This window comes from Triticum dicoccoides, chromosome 7A (genome assembly GCF_002162155.2).
Source record: "Triticum dicoccoides isolate Atlit2015 ecotype Zavitan chromosome 7A, WEW_v2.0, whole genome shotgun sequence".
Taxonomy (NCBI): Eukaryota; Viridiplantae; Streptophyta; class Magnoliopsida; order Poales; family Poaceae; genus Triticum; species Triticum dicoccoides.
The window spans coordinates 619,663,242-619,683,231 of record NC_041392.1 but is presented as its reverse complement, the minus strand read 5'-3'; positions in this window follow the sequence as shown (position 1 = coordinate 619,683,231).

The window sequence follows — 19,990 nt, the reverse complement described above, 5'->3', positions numbered from 1 at the left end:
TATTTGATTGTCTTCCTTATGAGTGGCGGTCGGGGACGAGCGATGGTCTTTTCCTACCAATCTATCCCCCTAAGAGCATGCATGTAGTACCGAGGTTTTTGATGACTTGTAGATGTTTGCAATAAGTATGTGAGTTCTTTATGACTAATGTTGAGTCCATGGATTATACGCACTCTCACCCTTCCATCCTTGCTAGCCTCTTCGGTACCGTGCATTGCCCTTTCTTACATTGAGAGTTGGCGCGAACTTCGCCGGTGCATCCAAACCCCGTGATATGATACGCTCTTTCACACATAAACATCCTTATATCTTCCTCAAAACAGCCACCATACCTACCTATTATGGCATTTCCATAGCCATTCCAAGATATATTGCCATGCAACTTTCCATCATGCCGTTCATCATGACACATTCATTATTGTCATATTGCTTAGCATGATCATGTAGTCGACATAGTATTTGTGGCAAAGCCACCATTCATAATTCTTTCATAAATGTCACTCTTGGTCCATTGCATATCCCGGTACACCGCCAGAGGCATTCATATAGAGTCATCTTTTGTTCTAGTATCGAGTTGTAATCATTGAGTTGTAAATAAATAGAAGTGTGATGATCATCATTTTCTAGAGCATTGTCCCAAGTGAGAAAAAAAGAGAGAAATGCCATAGAAAATAAGGACCAAAAAAAGAGAAAGGCCATATAAAAAATAGAAGGCCCAAAAAAATGAGAGAAAAAGAGAGAAGGGACAATGTTACTATCCTTTGCCACACTTGTGCTTCAAAGTAGCACCTTAGTCTTCATGTTAGAGAGTCTCTTGTTTTGTCACTTTCATATACTAGTGGGAATTTTTCATTATAGAACTTGGCTTGTATATTCCAACAATGGGCCTCCTCAAGTGCCCTAGGTCTTCGTGAGCAAGCAAGTTGGGTGCACACCCACTAGTTTCTTTTTTTGAGCTTTCAGACATTTATAGCTCTAGTGCATCCGTTGCATGGCAATCCCTACTCCTTGCATTAACATCACTCGGTGGGCATCTCCATATCCCATTGATTAGCCTCGTTGATGTGAGACTTTCTCCTTTTTTGTCTTCTCCACATAACCCCCCTCATTATATTCTATTCCACCCATAGTGCTATGTCCATGGCTCGCGCTCATATATTGCGTGAAAGTTTATAGGTTTGAGATTACCAAAGTGTGAAACAATTGCTTGGCTTGTCATCAGGGTTGTGCATGATGAGAGCATTCTTATGTGGCGAAAATGAAACATGACTAAACCATATGATTTTGTAGGGATGAACTTTCTTTGGCCATGTTATTTTGAGAAGACATAATTGCTTAGTTAGTATGCTTGAAGTATTATTATTTTTATGTCAATATGAACTTTTTTCTTGAATCTTTCGGATCTGAATATTCATACCACAATTGAGAAGAATTACATTAAAATTATGCCAAGTAGCACTCCACATCAAAAATTCTATTTTTATCATTTACCTACTCGAGGACGAGCAGGAATTAAGCTTGGGGATGCTTGATACGTCTCCAATGTATCTATAATTTTTGATTGCTCCATGCTATATTATCTACTGTTTTGGACATTATTGGGCTTTATTATCCACTTTTATATTATTTTTGGGACTAACCTATTAACCGGAGACCCAGCCCAGAATTGTTGTTTTTTGCCTGTTTTAGGGTTTCAAAGAAAAGGAATATCAAGCGGAGTCCAAACGGAATGAAACCTTCGGCAACGTGATTTTCTCAACGAACAAGACCCGAGATACTTGGAGCCTACGTAAAGAAAGAAAAGAGGAGGCCGCGAGGTAGGGGGCGCGCCTACCCCCCCCCCCCAGGCACGCCCTCCACCCTCGTGGGCCCCCTGTTGCTCCACCGACGTACTCCTTCCTCCTATATATACCTACGTACCCCCAAACGATCAAAGATGGAGCCAAAACCCTAATTCCACCGCCGCAACTTTCTGTATCCACGAGATCCCATCTCGGGGCCTGTTCCGGAGCTCCGCTGGAGGGGGCATCAATCACGGAGGGCTTCTACATCAACACCATAGCCCCTCCGATGAAGTGTGAGTAGTTTACCTCAGACCTACGGGTCCATAGTTAGTAGCTAGATGGCTTCTTCTCTCTTTTTGGATCTCAATACAATGTTCTCCCCCTCTGTTGTGGAGATCTATTCGATGTAATCTTCTTTTTGCGGTGTGTTTGTTGAGACCGATGAATTGTGGGTTTATGATCAAGTCTATCTATGAATAATATTTGAATCTTCTCTGAATTCTTTTATGTATGATTGGTTATATTTGCATGTCTCTTCAAATTATCAGTTTGGTTTGGCCTACTAGATTGATCTTTCTTGCAGTGGGAGAAGTGCTTAGCTTTGGGTTCAATCTTGCGATGTCCTTTCCCAGTGACAGTAGGGGCAGCAAGGCACGTATTGTATTGTTTCCATCGAGGATAACAAGATGGGGTTTTCTTCATATTGCATGAGTCTATCCCTCTACATCATGTCATCTTGCTTAAGGCGTTACTCTGTTTTTAACTTAATACTCTAGATGCATGCTGGATAGCGGTCGATGAGTGGAGTAATAGAAGTAGATGCAGGCAGGAGTCGGTCTACTTGTCTCGGACGTGACGCCTATATACATGATCATACCTAGATATTCTCATAACTATGCTCAATTCTGGCAATTGCTCAATAGTAATTTGTTCACCCACCGTAGAATACTTATGCTCTCGAGAGAAGCCACTAGTGAAACCTATGGCCCCTGGGTCTATCTTCATCATATTAATCTCCTACTACTTAGTTATTTCCTTTGCTATTTACTTTGCCTTTATTTTACTTTGCATCTTTATCACAAAAATACCAAAAGTATTATCTTATCATATCTATCAGATCTCACTCCCGTAAGTGGCCTTATAGGGATTGACAACCCCTATTTGCATTGGTTGCAAGGATTTATTTGTTTTGTGCAGGTATGAGGGACTCGCGCATAGCCTCCTACTGGATTGATACCTTGATTCTCAAAAACTGAGGGAAATACTTATGCTACTTTGCTGCATCATCCCTTCCTCTTCGGGGAAAACCAACGCAGTGCTCAAGAGGTAGCAGTAGGGATAACTTTCTTTGGCCATGTTATTTTGAGAAGACATGATTGCTTTGTTAGTATGCTTGAAGTATTATTATTTTATGTCAATCTTAAACTTTTGTCTTGAATCTTATGGATCTGAATATTCTTGCCACAATAAAGAGAATTACATGGATAAATATGTTAGGTAGCATTCCACATAAAAAATTCTGTTTTTATCATTTACCAACTCGAGGACGAGTAGGAATTAAGCTTGGGGATGCTGATACGTCTCCAACGTATCTATAATTTTTGATTATTCCATGCTATTATATTATCTGTTTTGGATGTTTATGGGCTTTATTGAACACTTTTACATTATTTTTGGGACTAACCTATTAACCCAGAGCCGAGTGCCAGTTTCTGTTTTTTCCTTGTTTTAGAGTATCGCAGAAAAGGAAAATCAAATGGAGTCCAATTGACCTGAAACTTCACGAAACTTATTTTTGGACCAGAAGAAGCCCACGGAGTATCGGAGATGGACCAGGAGAGTCCCGGGCTGCCCACGAGGGTGGGAGGCGTGCCCACCCCCTGGGAGATCCACCGACATACTTATTTCTCCCATATATACCCATATACCCTAAAAACTTCGGGGAGCAGAATAGATCGGGAGTTCCGTCGCCAGAAGCCTCCGTAGCCACCGAAAACCAATTTAGACCTGTTCTGGCACCCTGCCGGAGGGGGGAATCCCTCTCTGATGTCCATCTTCATCATCCCGGCGCTCTCCATGACGAGGATGGAGTAGTTCTCCCTCGGGGCTGAGGGTATGTACCAGTAGCTATGTGTTTGATCTCTCTCTCTCTCTCTCATGTTCTTGAGGTGATACTATCTTGATGTATCGCGAGCTTTGCTATTATAGTTGGATCTTATGATGTTTCTCCTCCTCTACTCTCTTGTAATGGATTGAGTTTTCCCTTTGAAGTTATCTTATCGGATTGAGTCTTTAAGGATTTGAGAACACTTGATGTATGTCTTGCGTGGGATACCCGTGGTGACAATGGGGTATTCTATTGATCCACTTGATGTATGTTCTGGCGATCAACTTGAAGGTTCCGCCCATGAATCTATGCATTGGGGTTGGCACACATTTTTGTCTTGACTCTCTGGTAGAAACTTTGGGGCACTCTTTGAAGTACTTTGTGTTGTTTTGAATAGATGAATCTGAGATTGTGTGATGCATATCGTATAATCATACCCATGGATACTTGAGGTGACATTGGAGTATCTAGGTGACATTAGGTTTTAGTTGATTTGTGTCTTAAGGTGTTATTCTAGTATGAACTCTACAATAGATTGAACGGAAAGAATAGCTTCATGTTATTTTACTACATACTCTTGAATAGATCGATCAGAAAGGATAACTTTGAGGTGGTTTCGTACCCTACCATAATCTCTTCGTTCGTTCTCCGCTATTAGTGACTTTGGAGTGACTCTTTGTTGCATGTTGAGGGATAGTTATATGATCCAATTATGTTATTATTGTTGAGAGAACTTGCACTAGTGAAAGTATGAACCCTAGGCCTTATTTCCTAGCATTGCAATACCGTTTGTGCTCACTTTTATCATTAGTTACCTTGCTGCTTTTATATTTTCAGATTACAAATACCCATATCTATCATCCATATTGCACTTGTATCACCATCTCTTCGCCGAACTAGTGCACCTATACAATTTACCATTGTATTCGGTGTGTTGGGGACACAAGAGACTCTTTCTTATTTGGTTGCAGGGTTGTTTGAGAGAGACCATCTTCATCCTACGCGTCCCACGGATTGATGAACCTTAGGTCATCCACTTGAGGGAAATTTGCTACTGTCCTACAACCTCTACACTTGGAGGCCCAACAATGTCTACAAGAAGAAGGTTGTGTAGTAGACATCAGTGATGATGGCGGTGAAGTTGTTGGTGAAGATTGCGGTGATGATGATGGCCCCCAGTGGCACTCCGGCGCCACCGAAAGCGAGGGGGAGAGCCCCCCTCCTTCTTCTTCTTCACTGACCTCCTCCCTAGATGGGAGAAGGGTTTCCCCTCTGGTCCTTGGTCTCCATGGCGTGGGAGGGGCGAGAGCCCCTCCGAGATTGGAACTGTCTCTCTGTCTCTCTCTGCTTTTGCGTTCTCAGATTCTACCCTTTCACCGTTTCTTATATTCCCGGAGATCCGTAACTCCGATTGGGCTGAAATTTTAACACGATCTCTATCCGGATATTAGCTTTCTTGTGGTGAAAGAAGGGCATGAACCGCCTTACGGGGTGGCCACGAGGGTCAGGGGCGCGCCCAGAGGGGTGGGGCGCGCCCCCCTACCTCGTGCCTCCCTCGGGCACCGTCTCACGTGGATTTTTCTTCCCAAAAATCATATATATTCCAAAAAAAATCTCCATCAGTTTTTATCCCGTTTGGACTCCGTTTGATATGGATATTCTGCGAAACAAAAAACATGCAACAAACAAGAACTGGCACTGGGCACTGGATCAATATGTTAGTCCCAAAAATAGTATAAAAAGTTGCCAAAAGTATATGAAAGTTGTAGAATATTGGCAAGGAACAACCAAAAATTATAGATACGACGGAGACGTATCAGCAGTCTCATCACAGAAGTAAATAACCTGCCCATCAATATTATCGGCTAAGAGATGTTTAACAATAGCAACATTAGGTTCAACTTTAACTTGCTCAGGGGGTTTAGGTGTCTTAATATTACTTTTGTTGACCACAATTGAAGCTTTAGCATGATTCTTTATTCTAACAGGGAAAGGTGGTTCCTCAACATAAGCAGTAAAAACAATAGGATCATTATAAGTGATAGTCTTTTCTTCAACTTTAATAGGTGCAACTACTTTTGTTTCAACAGGAGGGTTATATTTAAACCACTTCTCCTTGGGGAGATCAACATGAGTAGCAAATGATTCACAGAAAGAAGCTACTATCTCAAAGTCAAGTCCATATTTAGTGCTAAATTTACGGAAAACATCGGTATCCATAAAAGATTTAACACAGTCAAACTTAGGTGTTATACCTGACTCCATACCTTCGTCAAGATCCCAATCTTCAGAGTTGCGTTTAGTTCTCTCCAATAAATTCCATTTGTATTCAATAGTCTTCATCATAAAGGAACCAGTACAAGAAGTATCGATCATGGAGCGATTGTTGTCAGAAAGCTGAGCATAAAATTTTTGAATAATCATTTCTCATGAGTGCTCATGATTGGGGCATGGATATAACATTGACTTAAGCCTCCCCCAAGCTTGAGCGATGCTTTCTCCTTCGCGATGCCAAAAATTATATATATATAATTACGATGACGATGAACAAGATGCATAGGATAAAACTTGTGATGGTATTCCAATTTCAACCGTTTGTAGTCCCATGATCCAATATCATCACATAGCCTATACCATGTCAATGCATATCCCTTCAAAGATAAAGGGAATACCTTCTTCTTGATAACATGATCGGGCATACCCAGGGGCGGAGCCAGAAAATTTGGCCATTGGGTTCACTCCATGACTACATTTTGTATAGCTTTATTTTGGATTGCCAAAGTATGTACCGACTCTCGAAAAAATTCCTTATTTTTTGAATCTTCTGACTCGTCATGGCCTCGAATAGTTAAGCCTTCATCCAACAAGTATCTCACCGAATCAATGAAAGCGTTAAGCCGGATTCGATTTCGCTTTTTGTAAGATTGGTTTGCTTATGAAGAGCAACCTGAATTGAATGAACTTGATACATCAAAGCATCACATATTTTTTACTACATTATGAAAGCTAATAATACTACCCTTACCCTCATGAGTATATAGTCTGCCTTTCTTGTTCCAACCGTTCTAGCCGTTAATTGCAAATGCATCAGTCTCAGCTTGTCCCTCGTTGTAATATTTGAAAGCAGAAGAAGGCCTAATTCACTTTATCACTATACTCAAGCCAGGGATCATACTCATCAACAATGTGGATTAAATCTCTGTTGAGTATCGACAATCTCCCTCTGTGGGTAATCAAAATTAGACGATGGCCTATAAGGTCCCCTCGTTAAATATTTGCTCCTTGTCTCATCTTGCTTCTTTGGATTTCTTGTGTACTCTGAAATTCTCTTCTGGTCATTCGGATCATAAGGCAAATCATCGAAGTTCATTTCTATATGAATAGTAGGCTGTGGGAGACTTAACTGTAGCGACTTTTGATGCACTTTGCCTACATCTAATGGGTGACCTTGATGTACCTGTATCATTATCTCGATCTAGTGTCTGAGTTCCCTTTGAAAAATACCGCTCCATAGACTAGATCAATCGAAGTGCATGGAGAATTGTTTTTAGACGACTATAGGGCAAAACTATCACTATTGTACTGGGCTATTAGGCTAGATAGAACATAGATAAGAGAAAAGATGCGGCAATGTAATCTAATTACCTCAAGTTTTGGAATTTAATTGTTGCCGATGTCGAATCTACGGCCGCGTGACTTGCCGCGGGCATGCGGCGGCGGCCAAGTCGCCGAGCAACACGAACAGACGAGATGGGAGTCGGAGAAATGATCAGATGAACAATGACAAAAAAATAGACGATGGATGAGGCGTGCCGCATGGGGCTGCGTGTTTGCATGGTTTAGGCATGTGAATGGATTAGTGGGCTGTTGCCTTTGGGCCCTTTGTTCCCATGAGGTGTATTTGTTGGGGTCAGCCAAGATGATTTACTGGGTTCACATCATGTAAATATGTGCATATACACACGTACCATGCAAAATCCATTGGGTTCACTTGAACCCAATAGCGCTACACTGGCTCCGCCGCTGGGCATACCTGCAAGCTTAAATAATCCACAAACTTCATCCACATAGTTTAAGTGTAAGTCGAGATGCAATGTTCCATCTCCTGCAAAAGGATTAGCTAGCAGTTTCTCTATCATACCCAAAGGAATTTCGAAGTAAACATTTTCATTTTGAGTAGGTTGAGGAGAAACTATTTTCTCTACCGGTCGAGGTGAAGATACCCCGAACAAGCCCCTCAAAGGATTACTTTCCATAGTAACAAGTGACAGTAAATTTCAGCACACTATAAATTTTTCCTTACCAAATTCCACCTACCAAAGGCGCTTCACTCCCCGGCAACGGCGCTAGAAAAGAGTCTTGATGACCCACAAGTATAGGGGATCTATGGTAGTCCTTTCAATAAGTAAGAGTGTCGAACCCAACGAGGAGCAGAAGGAAATGATAAGCGGTTTTCAGCAAGGTATTCTCTGCAAGCACTGAAATTATCGGTAACAGATAGTTTTATGATAAGGTAATTGGTAACGAGTAGCAAGTAATAAAAGTAAATAAAGTGCAGCAAGATGGCCCAATCCTTTTTGTAGCAAAGGACAAGCCTGGACAAACTCTTATATGATGTAAAGCGCTCCCAAGGACACATGGGAATTATCGTCAAGCTAATTTTCATACTTTAATAATCTGATATGTGGGTGGACCGGTGCTTGGGTGCTGCCCTTACTTGGACAAGCATCCCACTTATGATTAAACCCTATTGCAAGCATCCGCAACTACAACAGAAGTATTAAGGTAAACCTAACCATAGCATGAAACATATGGATCCAAATCAGCCCCTTACGAAGCAACACATAAACTAGGGTTTAAGCTTCTGTCACTCTAGCAACCCATCATCTACTTATTACTTCCCAATGCCTCCCTCTAGGACCAAACAATGGTGAAGTGTCATGTAGTCGACGTTCACATGACACCACTAGAGGTGAGGGAGTCCTGGATTAGGGGGTCTTCGGACAGCCGGACTATATCCTTTGGCTGGACTGTTGGACTATGAAGATACAAGATTGAAGACTTCGTCTCATGTCCGGATGGGACTCTACTTGGCGTGGAAGGAAAGCTAGGCAATACGGATATGCATATCTCCTCCTTTGTAACCGACCTTGTGTAACCCTAGCCCCCTCCGGTGTCTATATAAACCGAAGGGTTTTAGTCCGTAGGACGGGATACAATCATACCATAGGCTAGCTTCTAGGGTTTAGCCTCCTTGATCTCGTGGTAGATCAACTCTTGTACTACTCATATCATCAAGAACAATCAAGTAGGGCGTAGGGTATTACCTCCATCAAGAGGGCCCATACCTGGGTAAACATCGTGTCCCCCGCCTCCTGTTACCATCTGCCTTAGACGCACAGTTCAGGACCCCCTACCCGAGATCCGCCGGTTTTGACACCGACATTGGTGCTTTCATTGAGACTTCCACTGTGTCGTCACCATAAGGCTTGATGGCTCCTTCGATCATCGCTAGCGATGCGGTCCAGGGTGAGGCTTTCCTCCCCGGACAGATCTTCGTATTCGGCGGCTTCGCACTGCGGGCCAATTCACTTGGCCATCTGGAGCAGATCGAGAGCTACGCCCCTGGCCATCAGGTCAGATTTGGAAACTTGAACTACACAGCCGACATCCGCGGAGACTTGATCTTCGACGGATTCGAGCCCATGTCGGACGCGCCGCACAGTCACGGTGAGCATGACGTAATTCTGCCGTCGGACAATGCTCGGGAGATCGCATCCGCAACTACTCTGGCCATCAATCCGGAGCAAGTCGCGCCATCCGAGAGCGGAGGGATGGACCCCGCCATGGAGGCCGCACTCTCAGTGGAGATAGAGCCGGATACTGACTTCACCCCTTACGAGAGCCGTGTCGCCGAACCACTGGATTCATCTCCGACTGCGGACTCCGAGCCGCTCACATCCGTGCCCGTCGAGTCCGACTGGGCGCCGATCATGGAGTTCACCTCCGCGGATATCTTTCAGCACTCACCATTCGGAGATGTGCTAAATTCATTAAGGTCTCTCTCCCTGTCAGGAGAACCTTGGCTGAACTATGTCCGGCTAGAATGGGATGCGGACGATGAAGAAATTCGCTCCCCACCCACCACCCTCTAAAACTCATTGAAGGATCTACATGCCATCAAGTACCTCTCACTAAAACTCAAAGGACCAGCTCAGCATTGGCTGAATAGCTTGCCAACACATTCCGTCGGCAGTTGGGAGGATCTGGAAGATGCATTTCTTGACAACTTCTAGGGCACTTATGTGCAGCCACCAGATGCTGATGACTTGAGCCACATAACCCAGCAGCCAGGGGAATCGGCCAGACAATTTTGGACACGGTTCCTGACTAAGAAAAATCAAATTGTAGATTGTCCGGATGCAGAGGCCCTAGCGGCATTCAAGCATAACATCCGCGACGAGTGGCTCACCCGCCACCTCGGCCAGGAGAAGCTGAAATCTTGGCAGCCCTCACGACACTCATGACCCGCTTTTGCGCGGGCGAGGACAACTGGCTGGCTCGCAGCAACAACACATCGAGGAATCCGGATACCTCGGATACCAAAGATGTTAACGGTCGGCAGCGTCGTTGTCGTGGAATCGTCACGCCAGATGTCCTTAGTGTCAGGACTTAGTCGCGAGGCCAGCGCATCTATGTGGTAGCTTGAGAGGGGTTGAGTGGGACGAGAGACGCGAGGTTTTACCCAGGTTCGGCCCCTCACGGTGGAGGTAAAAGCCTACGTCCTGCTTCATTGATATTGATGATGATAATGATCACGGTTACAAGAGTGCTCTATCTTGAGAGCTATTGTCTAAACCTAACTTGTCCAAATCGTGGAACTTGTGAATCTTCTCCCCTTTGAGGAGCCCTGCCCCTCCTTATATATGTTGAAGGGGCGGTTTACATGTAGAGTCCTCCTAGGATTAGGACTAGTCTATCTCTAATACAAACCGGATACAAGTCCTGGTCTTAACTCCTTGTAAGATAAACGTTCCTCATGCCTTTCCTCTTAAACCGGCCCACCATTAAGCGTGAACCGGCCTTCTAGGCCTTGGGCCTTGTCATCCGTCTGTCCCGCACGCCGGATCACCAGTGAGTCATAATGACCAGATGTGTTGCTTGTAAACCGCCAGGTCAGGGCGGGTCGCCAGTAACTCGCCAAGTGTCAGCGGGGTCTTCAGATAAACCGCCAAGTCTGGCCGGTTTACACCATGGGGTATATCCCCGACATTAGCCCCCAAGTTTAGCTTGGATTTATTCATGGTAAACTTATGCTGCAAAATAAACACAAGAACAAATTTGACAGGTTATGCTACGGGTTAAGAATTTTTGTAAACCGGTACCTAGTCATCCTTAAGTCCTTGTTATTTCCTCCTTCTGGGAAATCCGGGTCAACAGACCAGCTTCATAATCAATTTGCCGACATTGGCTTGTCACCGAGAAATATTGTGAAGAATAATCCACTTGAGTCGGCTTCCAAAGCGCCGGTTTAAGAAATATGGGTCTTGAAATACTTATCTGATATTCAGCCGGTTTGAAGATGTAAAACTTGCCGGTTTAATATTACCAAAATGGCCGGTTTATAAATATTGATGGCACCGGGTCATAATTGTTGTCGACACCGTGTCATGTAATTGTTCTTCCTGATTTGCTCAAAACTGATAAAATGAAGATGTTCCTCCTTTATATGCATAATACCTGTAGCCCCCAAGTCTTAAGAGGAGAACATAGTGATAACTTAAGACTTTCTCCAATAAGTGTTTCAACCTTGAAGAAATCCGGTTTGTTCATCTCAAAACTGAATACTCCATATATGTAGCCCCCAAGTGCCGGGTTGTCATGCTTGCAGCAACCCGGGACTTGTAATTGCTTGATGCTCATAAAAACTTCAACCAGTGTAGCCCCCAAGGGCCGGGTCATTATGCAATAATGAGCAGGGACTTTGTAAATATAATCTTGTAAACTTTGAACAACAACGTGTAGCCCCCAAGGGCCGGCTTAGTAAGATAATACTAAACCGGGACTTGATATATATATACTTTAATGAAAATAACATATTATAATGTAGCTTCCATGGTAGGGCTTGAACCCACGTCCACAAGGTTAAGAGCTTTGTGCTTTACCAACTAAGCAATGGATCCTTCAATATTATGGACGAAAACTTGTGTACCTTGAATTGTTGACAGGAGCAATTGGTAGCCCCCAAGGGCCGGCACATTATAATATGATGAGTCGGGTCTTTAATAAGACTAGTAAAAATGACTTTGTATTAGCCCCCAAGTGTCATGACGCATGCTTGCAGCGACATGAGACTTGCATGTAATCTTGATTTGAATAATGTAGCCCCCAAGTGCCGGGTTGTAAGCCTACAGCAACTCGGGACTATTCCTTCCATTGTAGAATAAATGATATCCTTTGATAAAATAGTAGACATTGCGCTATAGCGACTTTGAAAACTCAATAATACCGGTTATTAATAACCATAAAAATCCAGCCATGTTGGCTATTCAAGATAATATAATCCGATGAAAACCTTATTCATTCAATATCATAGTGAAAATTCAGCCAAGTTTGGCTATTTGAATAATATAACCCAATGATTTATAAGCGCATAATTCCAATGGCGCAATCCAAAAAAATATATATATTGGCGACTTATAGTCCAAAGCCAGGCTGGTTTAACAAACTTATTTCTGCATACAACAAGTTTAAAGTGTCCTGGCGGTTTACCGCCGGACGGGTCATAATGCCCAACATATAACACGGGTTTATAACCAAGGCTACACTTAAGAATAATCAAATATGAAATATATCATACGTGTGACATTGAATCACATTGTTGGTTTTACCAACTTTTTGTAGCAAAGGTGATAACCCCAATCTTGAGTACTGATAACTCCTTCCATATTGTGCCGGTTTATGATAAAACCGTGCCAGGTCGTGATAAACATCGTGTTACTCCATAAGAGGATGTTAACAACAAGGATCAAACCGAGCAAATAGTCTCCGGATTGACGTGAACTGTGTTCCGTCAATTGATTGGTTGAAAACTTTGTCGGTTTTAAAAAGGACGCAATAAAAAAGAAAAAAGAATCTGGCAAAGAAAAATGCGAAGCAAAAAGCAATGAGAAAACCGTTTGTAAAAAAAAATTATTTGAGCTGATCAAATGGCGTTACCATGGCCGAACACGACCAAGCTCCCATTAGGTGTAACTATGGTTCTAGTCAGCCAGGTCCCCAAATGAAACCGTGGCAGTTATGCCGACCAAGTGGCATGGCGATGGTTCGGGTTCGACCAAGCCCCCAAGTGATTCTGTGGCCTTAGGCCGATCAAGAGGCATGAGTGGTTTAGACGTGACCAAGTCCCCAAGTGATCTGGTGGCTCTCGCCTATCAAGAGGCATGGTATTGGTTCGGACACGACCAATCCTCCAAGTGATATAACACAATGCTTTTAAAAAGCAAACTCAAGGGGTAAACCGGAGGCCGCTTTAGAACAACTCCGTGTAACCACACATGATGTAAAAGAACAGAGACCTCGCTTTATGAAGCGGAAGCCCCCATGTGATCAATAATATGTCAGGCCAGTAAGGCGGGATACCCATGTTTGAACCGCGCATCATGGCAGCAGGTCCTCTTTGGTAATTTTTAACTTTTTGCAAGAGATAAATTCTTCTTGAACCGGGATCTTGAACCGGATATTGAGAGCTTCAAAGCTTTGTGGGAGATATCTTTCCCTTGAACCAGATTTTAAACCGGAATCTTCATTTTCAGCCGGAAATTTTCTGACGGCCTTTAAACTCGAACTTGTGAGAAGTTAATTCCTTTTTGAACCGGAAATTCTTAAACCGGATTTGAGAGCTTCAGAGCTTTGTCGGAGAACAAATTTCCCTTGTACCGGATTGTAAACCGGAATCCTTTTCTGATGACCCGAAACTTCTTCATTGAGCCAGGATTTTGTAACTGTCATATACTTTCTAATCCGGAAATCTTCTGATAGCACAATGTGAATCCGGGACCGGGTTATCTTTCCCTCCAACGTATTGGGGTTCTTGACTTCACTGAAAACCGGCAGCGTTTGCTAAGTCATATCATTGTAGCCCCCAAGTATCAAGGTGACTCGAGGAGTTGGCTTGAGATTCTCCATATTTGACCGTGATATAAACTGGCATAACTTGTATATCATTGGTGTTGATAGCACGATGTGAATCCACAGAAGATTGAGGTGACTGCAGCGGGTTATAAACGATCCCGCATGAACCGTGTCAGCAACCGGTCAATGGTTCCTTCCAACTGGTGATTTGAAGTTAACCAAAACTGCAGTGGCGGCGATTTGTGCGCCTGCCCATTAAACCATCCAGTGCAGACGGTGGCTGAATGATAATTTGCCTTCAATTTATTGAAAGAAATCCAGGCTACGCAAGCAGTGACCTGCTCATACTCAATAAACAGCTCATGCAGACAGGTGCGGTCCGGTATGTTGATGTAGACTGGGCCACGAGAGACGAACGGTAAAAATAACCGCAGCATCAGATACGGCACAGCCAGATGAGTCGGCCGCGGCGTAGTAAGTCGGTGCAGATGGGAGAGTTGGCCGCGGGAGTTGTAAACCGGCGCGGATGGAGAGGATCGGCACCGGTGTCGTAAACCGGCATGGACGGGCGAGTTAATCGCGGGCGCGGTCCCGGCAAGTTGATGTAGATCGAATTACACGGGCGGCGGCTTGCGCACACCCGTCCAACAGCAAATGATAAATCATTGTCCTGCATTTATATAAATACACAGACAAAGTAATTGTTCCTTGAAGAAAACAATATATGCTGAAAATAATAAGAAAAGATAGCACCTAGCATGTGTTGGATGAATGAGTATCATAGTACTTGCAGTATTGTGCCAGGCCTCCGCCATTGGCTTTTGTTTCTGGTAGCCTTCTGAACTAGCTTTGCTCAATCAGCATCAGACATCCACTCTAGGATTGATGTATGTTGGCAGCCTCAGGACTTGTCCACTTGACTTTTCCTCCAACCAATCTCCTCTTATCTCTTTCTCTTTCACTTATAGGGGAGCGCACGGGAGTAAAAACCTGGGCGACTCACGGCCATAACCCATAGCAGAGGGGCGCAAGACACGGCAGCTCGGGTAGAACCAATAGGGCCGCGGCGGTTCAACGACCGGGTTGCAGTAGAGACATCCACAGACCGACGCCAATTTGCAAGTGGCGGCTCAACAGCTTGGAGGCGAGGCCGGAGTAAGGCGCCAGCGTTCTGTGGCGCGGCCAGCAAGGGCGACTCTCTGCAGAAGTCCGACAGGACGGCCACCCACAAGCTGGGGCGGTACTAGGCCGAGATGACAACAGGCGACACGAGTCCGGGCTCAAGGCCGCTGCGGCTCAGGGTCGAGGTGCCTTGACATGGGCGTGTAGGAGCCGGAGCCAGCGAGGGGCTTAGCAACTCTGGTGGCGCGGCGGCGGCCTGAACCTTGGTCAGGGCAAAAGTGGAGCAGGGCAGCTGAACGGGGCGTCTCCCACGGTGGCGAGGGAGACCGACCTCAGGCGGAGCAGCATGAGGCCCAGGCGGCGGGGCGTTGCAGCAGTAGCGATCGACTCGGAGGCAGTCGGCGGACTGAGGCCGCACCTGTGTCCACAACGGCCAAGGAGAAACAGGTCCGGTCAGCGCGAGATTGGAGATGGCTCGGAGTCGTCATGCGCGAGACTGAAAACGGCTCGGAGATCAAATCCTCCTCCGAGCTGCCGTCGGTTTGACTTTTCCCCGTGCCATGGGTCACTTTTGCCTTCACGTCTGGAACCAGTAGCTATGGATGATGGAGTAGCAGCAGTATCGCAACCGATCGATTTCTTGGGAGTTGCAGCAAACATGAACACAAAAATCAGCTGACGCCTTCAATCGGCAAAACAGGCTGCAGTGATTTGTACAGCTAGTAATCGGAGTCTCAGACACGCAGCAAAATCTTCAAATTTGATCTCGGCAGGTAGAAACTTTTACAGGGCGACGTAGCAGCAAAGATGGATCTTCGGTTGACCTCGGAGTCAAAGCGCCGTAAATACATTGCTCGTATAGTAAACCTTGTCTCGGATTCAGCGTATTGAAACAACGGCGGACAGATCGCGTGCAAGGGCGGCAGACAAACCAACCCTAATTCCTTTGAACCTTGAAACTCACAAAACTTCAAATCTGAACTGACAAATTTGACACTGATGCAAATCCGTTCAAACCATCTTTTATTCATCCGAAAAATTGTGAGCCCCTCGATCCCTAGGAGAGATCCCTCCAAGAACTCAACACCACCGTGCGCAAGCCCCACGGTGGGCGCCAACTGTCGTGGAATCGTCACGACAGATGTCCTTAGTGTCAGGACTTAGTCGCGAGGCCAGTGCATCTATGTGGTAGCTTGAGAGGGGTTGAGTGGGACGAGAGACGCGAGGTTTTACCCAGGTTCGGCCCCTCACGGTGGAGGTAAAAGCCTACGTCATGCTTCATTGATATTGATGATGATAATCATCACGGTTACAAGAGTGCTCTATCTTGAGAGCTATTGTCTAAACCTAACTTGTCCAACTCGTGGAACTTGTGAATCTTCTCCCCTTTGAGGAGCCCTGCCCCTCCTTATATATGTTGAAGGGGCGGTTTACATGTAGAGCCCTCTTAGGATTAGGACTAGTCTATCTCTAATACAAACCGGATACAAGTCCTGGTCTTAACTCCTTGTAAGATAAACGTTCCTCATGCCTTTCCTATTAAACCGGCCCACCATTAAGCGTGAACCGGCCTTCTAGGCCTTGGGCCTTGTCATCCATCTGTCCCGCACGCCGGATCACCAGTGAGTCATAATGACCAGGTGTGTTGCTTGTAAACCGCCAGGTCAGGGCGGGTCGCTAGTAACTCACCAAGTGTCAGCGGGGTCTTCAGATAAACTGCCAAGTCCGGCCGGGTTAACCTCCGGCCGGTTTACACCGCGGGGTATATCCCCGATAGTCGTAATAGACCAAAGTGCCGCAATAACAGCGGTAACACCGAAGATACAACAGTCAACGCCGGATTCAGAGGCTCTAGATCCGGTCAGCGGAAAAAACCATTTAAAAGAAATACTCCGGCTCCGTCCAGTCTGGATCGCATACAGGATCGCTCGTGTCAAATCCACGGCATCCCCAACAAGCCAGCCAAACACACCAACAGAGAATGCTAGGTGTTCAAGCAGGCCGGCAAGTTAAATGCCGAAAACAAGGACAAGGGGCTGCATAGCGATGATGAGGAGGAGCCCCGGCCGCCGAACACAGGAGGACAGAAGGGGTTTCTGTTGGAAATATGCCCTAGAGGCAATAATAAATTAGTTATTATTATATTATATTTCATTGTTCATGATAATCGTTTATTATCCATGCTAGAATTGTATTGATAGGAAACTCAGATACATGTGTGGATACATAGACAACACCATGTCCCTAGTAAGCCTCTAGTTGACTAGCTCGTTGATCAATAGATGGTTACGGTTTCCCGACCATGGACATTGGATGTCATTGATAACGGGATCACATCATTAGGAGAATGATGTGATGGACAAGACCCAATCCTAAGCCTAGCACAAAGATCGTGTAGTTCGTATGCTAAAGCTTTTCTAATGTCAAGTATCATTTCCTTAGACCATGAGATTGTGCAACTCCCAGATACCGTAGGAGTGCTTTGGGTGTGCCAAACGTCACAACGTAACTGGGTGGCTATAAAGGTTCACTACAGGTATCTCCGAAAGTGTCTGTTGGGTTGGCACAAATCGAGACTGGGATTTGTCACTCCGTGTAAACGGAGAGGTATCTCTGGGCCCACTCGGTAGGACATCATCATAATGTGCACAATGTGATCAAGGAGTTGATCATGGGATGATGTGTTATGGAACGAGTAAAGAGACTTGCCGCTAACGAGATTGAACAAGGTATCGGGATACCGACGATCGAATCTCGGGCAAGTATCGTACCGCTAGACAAAGGGAATTGAATACGATATTGATTGAATCCTCGACATCATGGTTCAACTGATGAGATCATCGTGGAACATGTGGGAGCCAACATGGGTATCCAGATCCCGCTGTTGGTTATTGGCCGGAGAGGTGTCTCGGTCATGTCTGCATGGTTCCCGAACCCGTAGGGTCTACACACTTAAGGTTCGATGACGCTAGGGTTATAGGGAAAGTATGTACGCGGTTACCGAATGTTGTTCGGAGTCCCGGATGAGATCTCGGACTTCACGAGGAGTTCCGTAATGGTCCGGAGGTAAAGATATATATATGGGAAGTCCTGTTTTGGTCACTGGAAAAGTTTCGGGTGCTATTGGTAACGTACCGGGACCACCGGGAGGGTCCCGGGGGTCCACCAGGTGGGGCTACCTGCCCCAGAGGGCTGCGTGGGCCAAGTGTGTGAGGGGACCAGCCCCAGGTGGGCTGGTGCGCCCCCCCCACCAGGGCCCAAGGCGAAGAGAGAAGGGAGAATGGGGAAACCCTAGGCTCAGATGGGCCTAAGGCCCACCTAGTGGTGCGCCCCCCCCCTCTCTCCCCCCTTAGCCGCCCCCTTAGATGGGATCTAGGGCTGGCCGCCACCCCTAGGGGCGGAAACCTAGGTGGGGGCGCAGCCCCTCCCCTCCCCCTATATATACTTGAGGTATGGGGCTGCCCAACACGTGTGATTTACTCTCCCTGTTGGCGCAGCCCTACCTCTCTCCCTCCACGTCTCTCGTAGTGCTTGGCGATGCCCTACTGGAGTCCCGCGCTCCTCCACCACCACCATGCCGTCATGCTGCTGCTGGATGGAGTCTTCCCCAACCTCTCCTTCTCCCCTTGCTGGATCAAGGTGTAGGAGACGTCACCGGGCTGTACGTGTGTTGAACACGGAGGTGCTGTCCGTTCGGCACTAGGATCATCGGTGATTTGGATCACGACGAGTACGACTCCATCAACCCCGTTCAGTTGAACGCTTCCGCTTAGCGATCTACAAGGGTATGTAGATGCACTCTCCTTCCCCTCGTTGCTAGATTACTCCATAGATTGATCTTGGTGATGCGTAGAAAATTTTGAATTTCTGCTACGTTCCCCAACAGTGGCATCATGAGCTAGGTCTATGCATAGTTTCTATGCACGAGTAGAACACAAGTTGTTGTGGCGTCGATTTTGTCAATTTGCTTGCCGTTACTAGTCTTAGCTTGATTCAGTCGCATCGTGGGATGAAGCGGCCCAGACCGACCTTACACATACTCTTACGTGAGACTGGTTCCACCGACTGACATGCACTTGTTGCATAAGGTGGCTAGCGGGTGTCTGTCTCTCCCACTTTAGTCGGATCGGATTCGATGAAAAGGGTCCTTATGAAGGGTAAATAAAAATTGGCATATCACATTGTGGTTTTCGCGTAGGTAAAAAACGTTCTTGCTAGAAACCTATAGTAGCCACGTAAAAACTTGCAACAACAATTAGAGGACGTCTAACTTGTTTTTGCAACATATGCCTTGTGATGTGATATGGCCAAAAGGATGTGATGAATGATATATGTGATGTATGAGATTGATCATGTTCTTGTAATAGGAATCACGACTTGCATGTCGATGAGTATGACAACCGGCAGGAGCCATAAGAGTTGTCTTAATTTATTTATGACCTGCGTGTCAACATAAACGTCATGTAATTACTTTACTTTATTGCTAAAGCGTTAGCCATAGTAGTAGAAGTAACAGATGACGAGACAACTTCAAGAAGACACGATGATGGAGATCATGATGATGGAGATCATGGTGTCATGCCGGTGACAACGATGATCATGGAGCCCCGAAGATGGAGATCAAAAGGAGCAAAATGATATTGGCCATATCATGTAACTATTTGATTGCATGTGATGTTTCTCATGTTTTACATCTTATTTGCTTAGAACGCCATAACTTAAATAAGAAGATCCCTCACTAAAATTTCAAGAAAAGTGTTCCCCCTAACTGTGCACCGTTGCGAAGGTTCGTTATTTCGAAGCACCACGTGATGATCGGGTGTGATAGATTCTAACGTTCGAA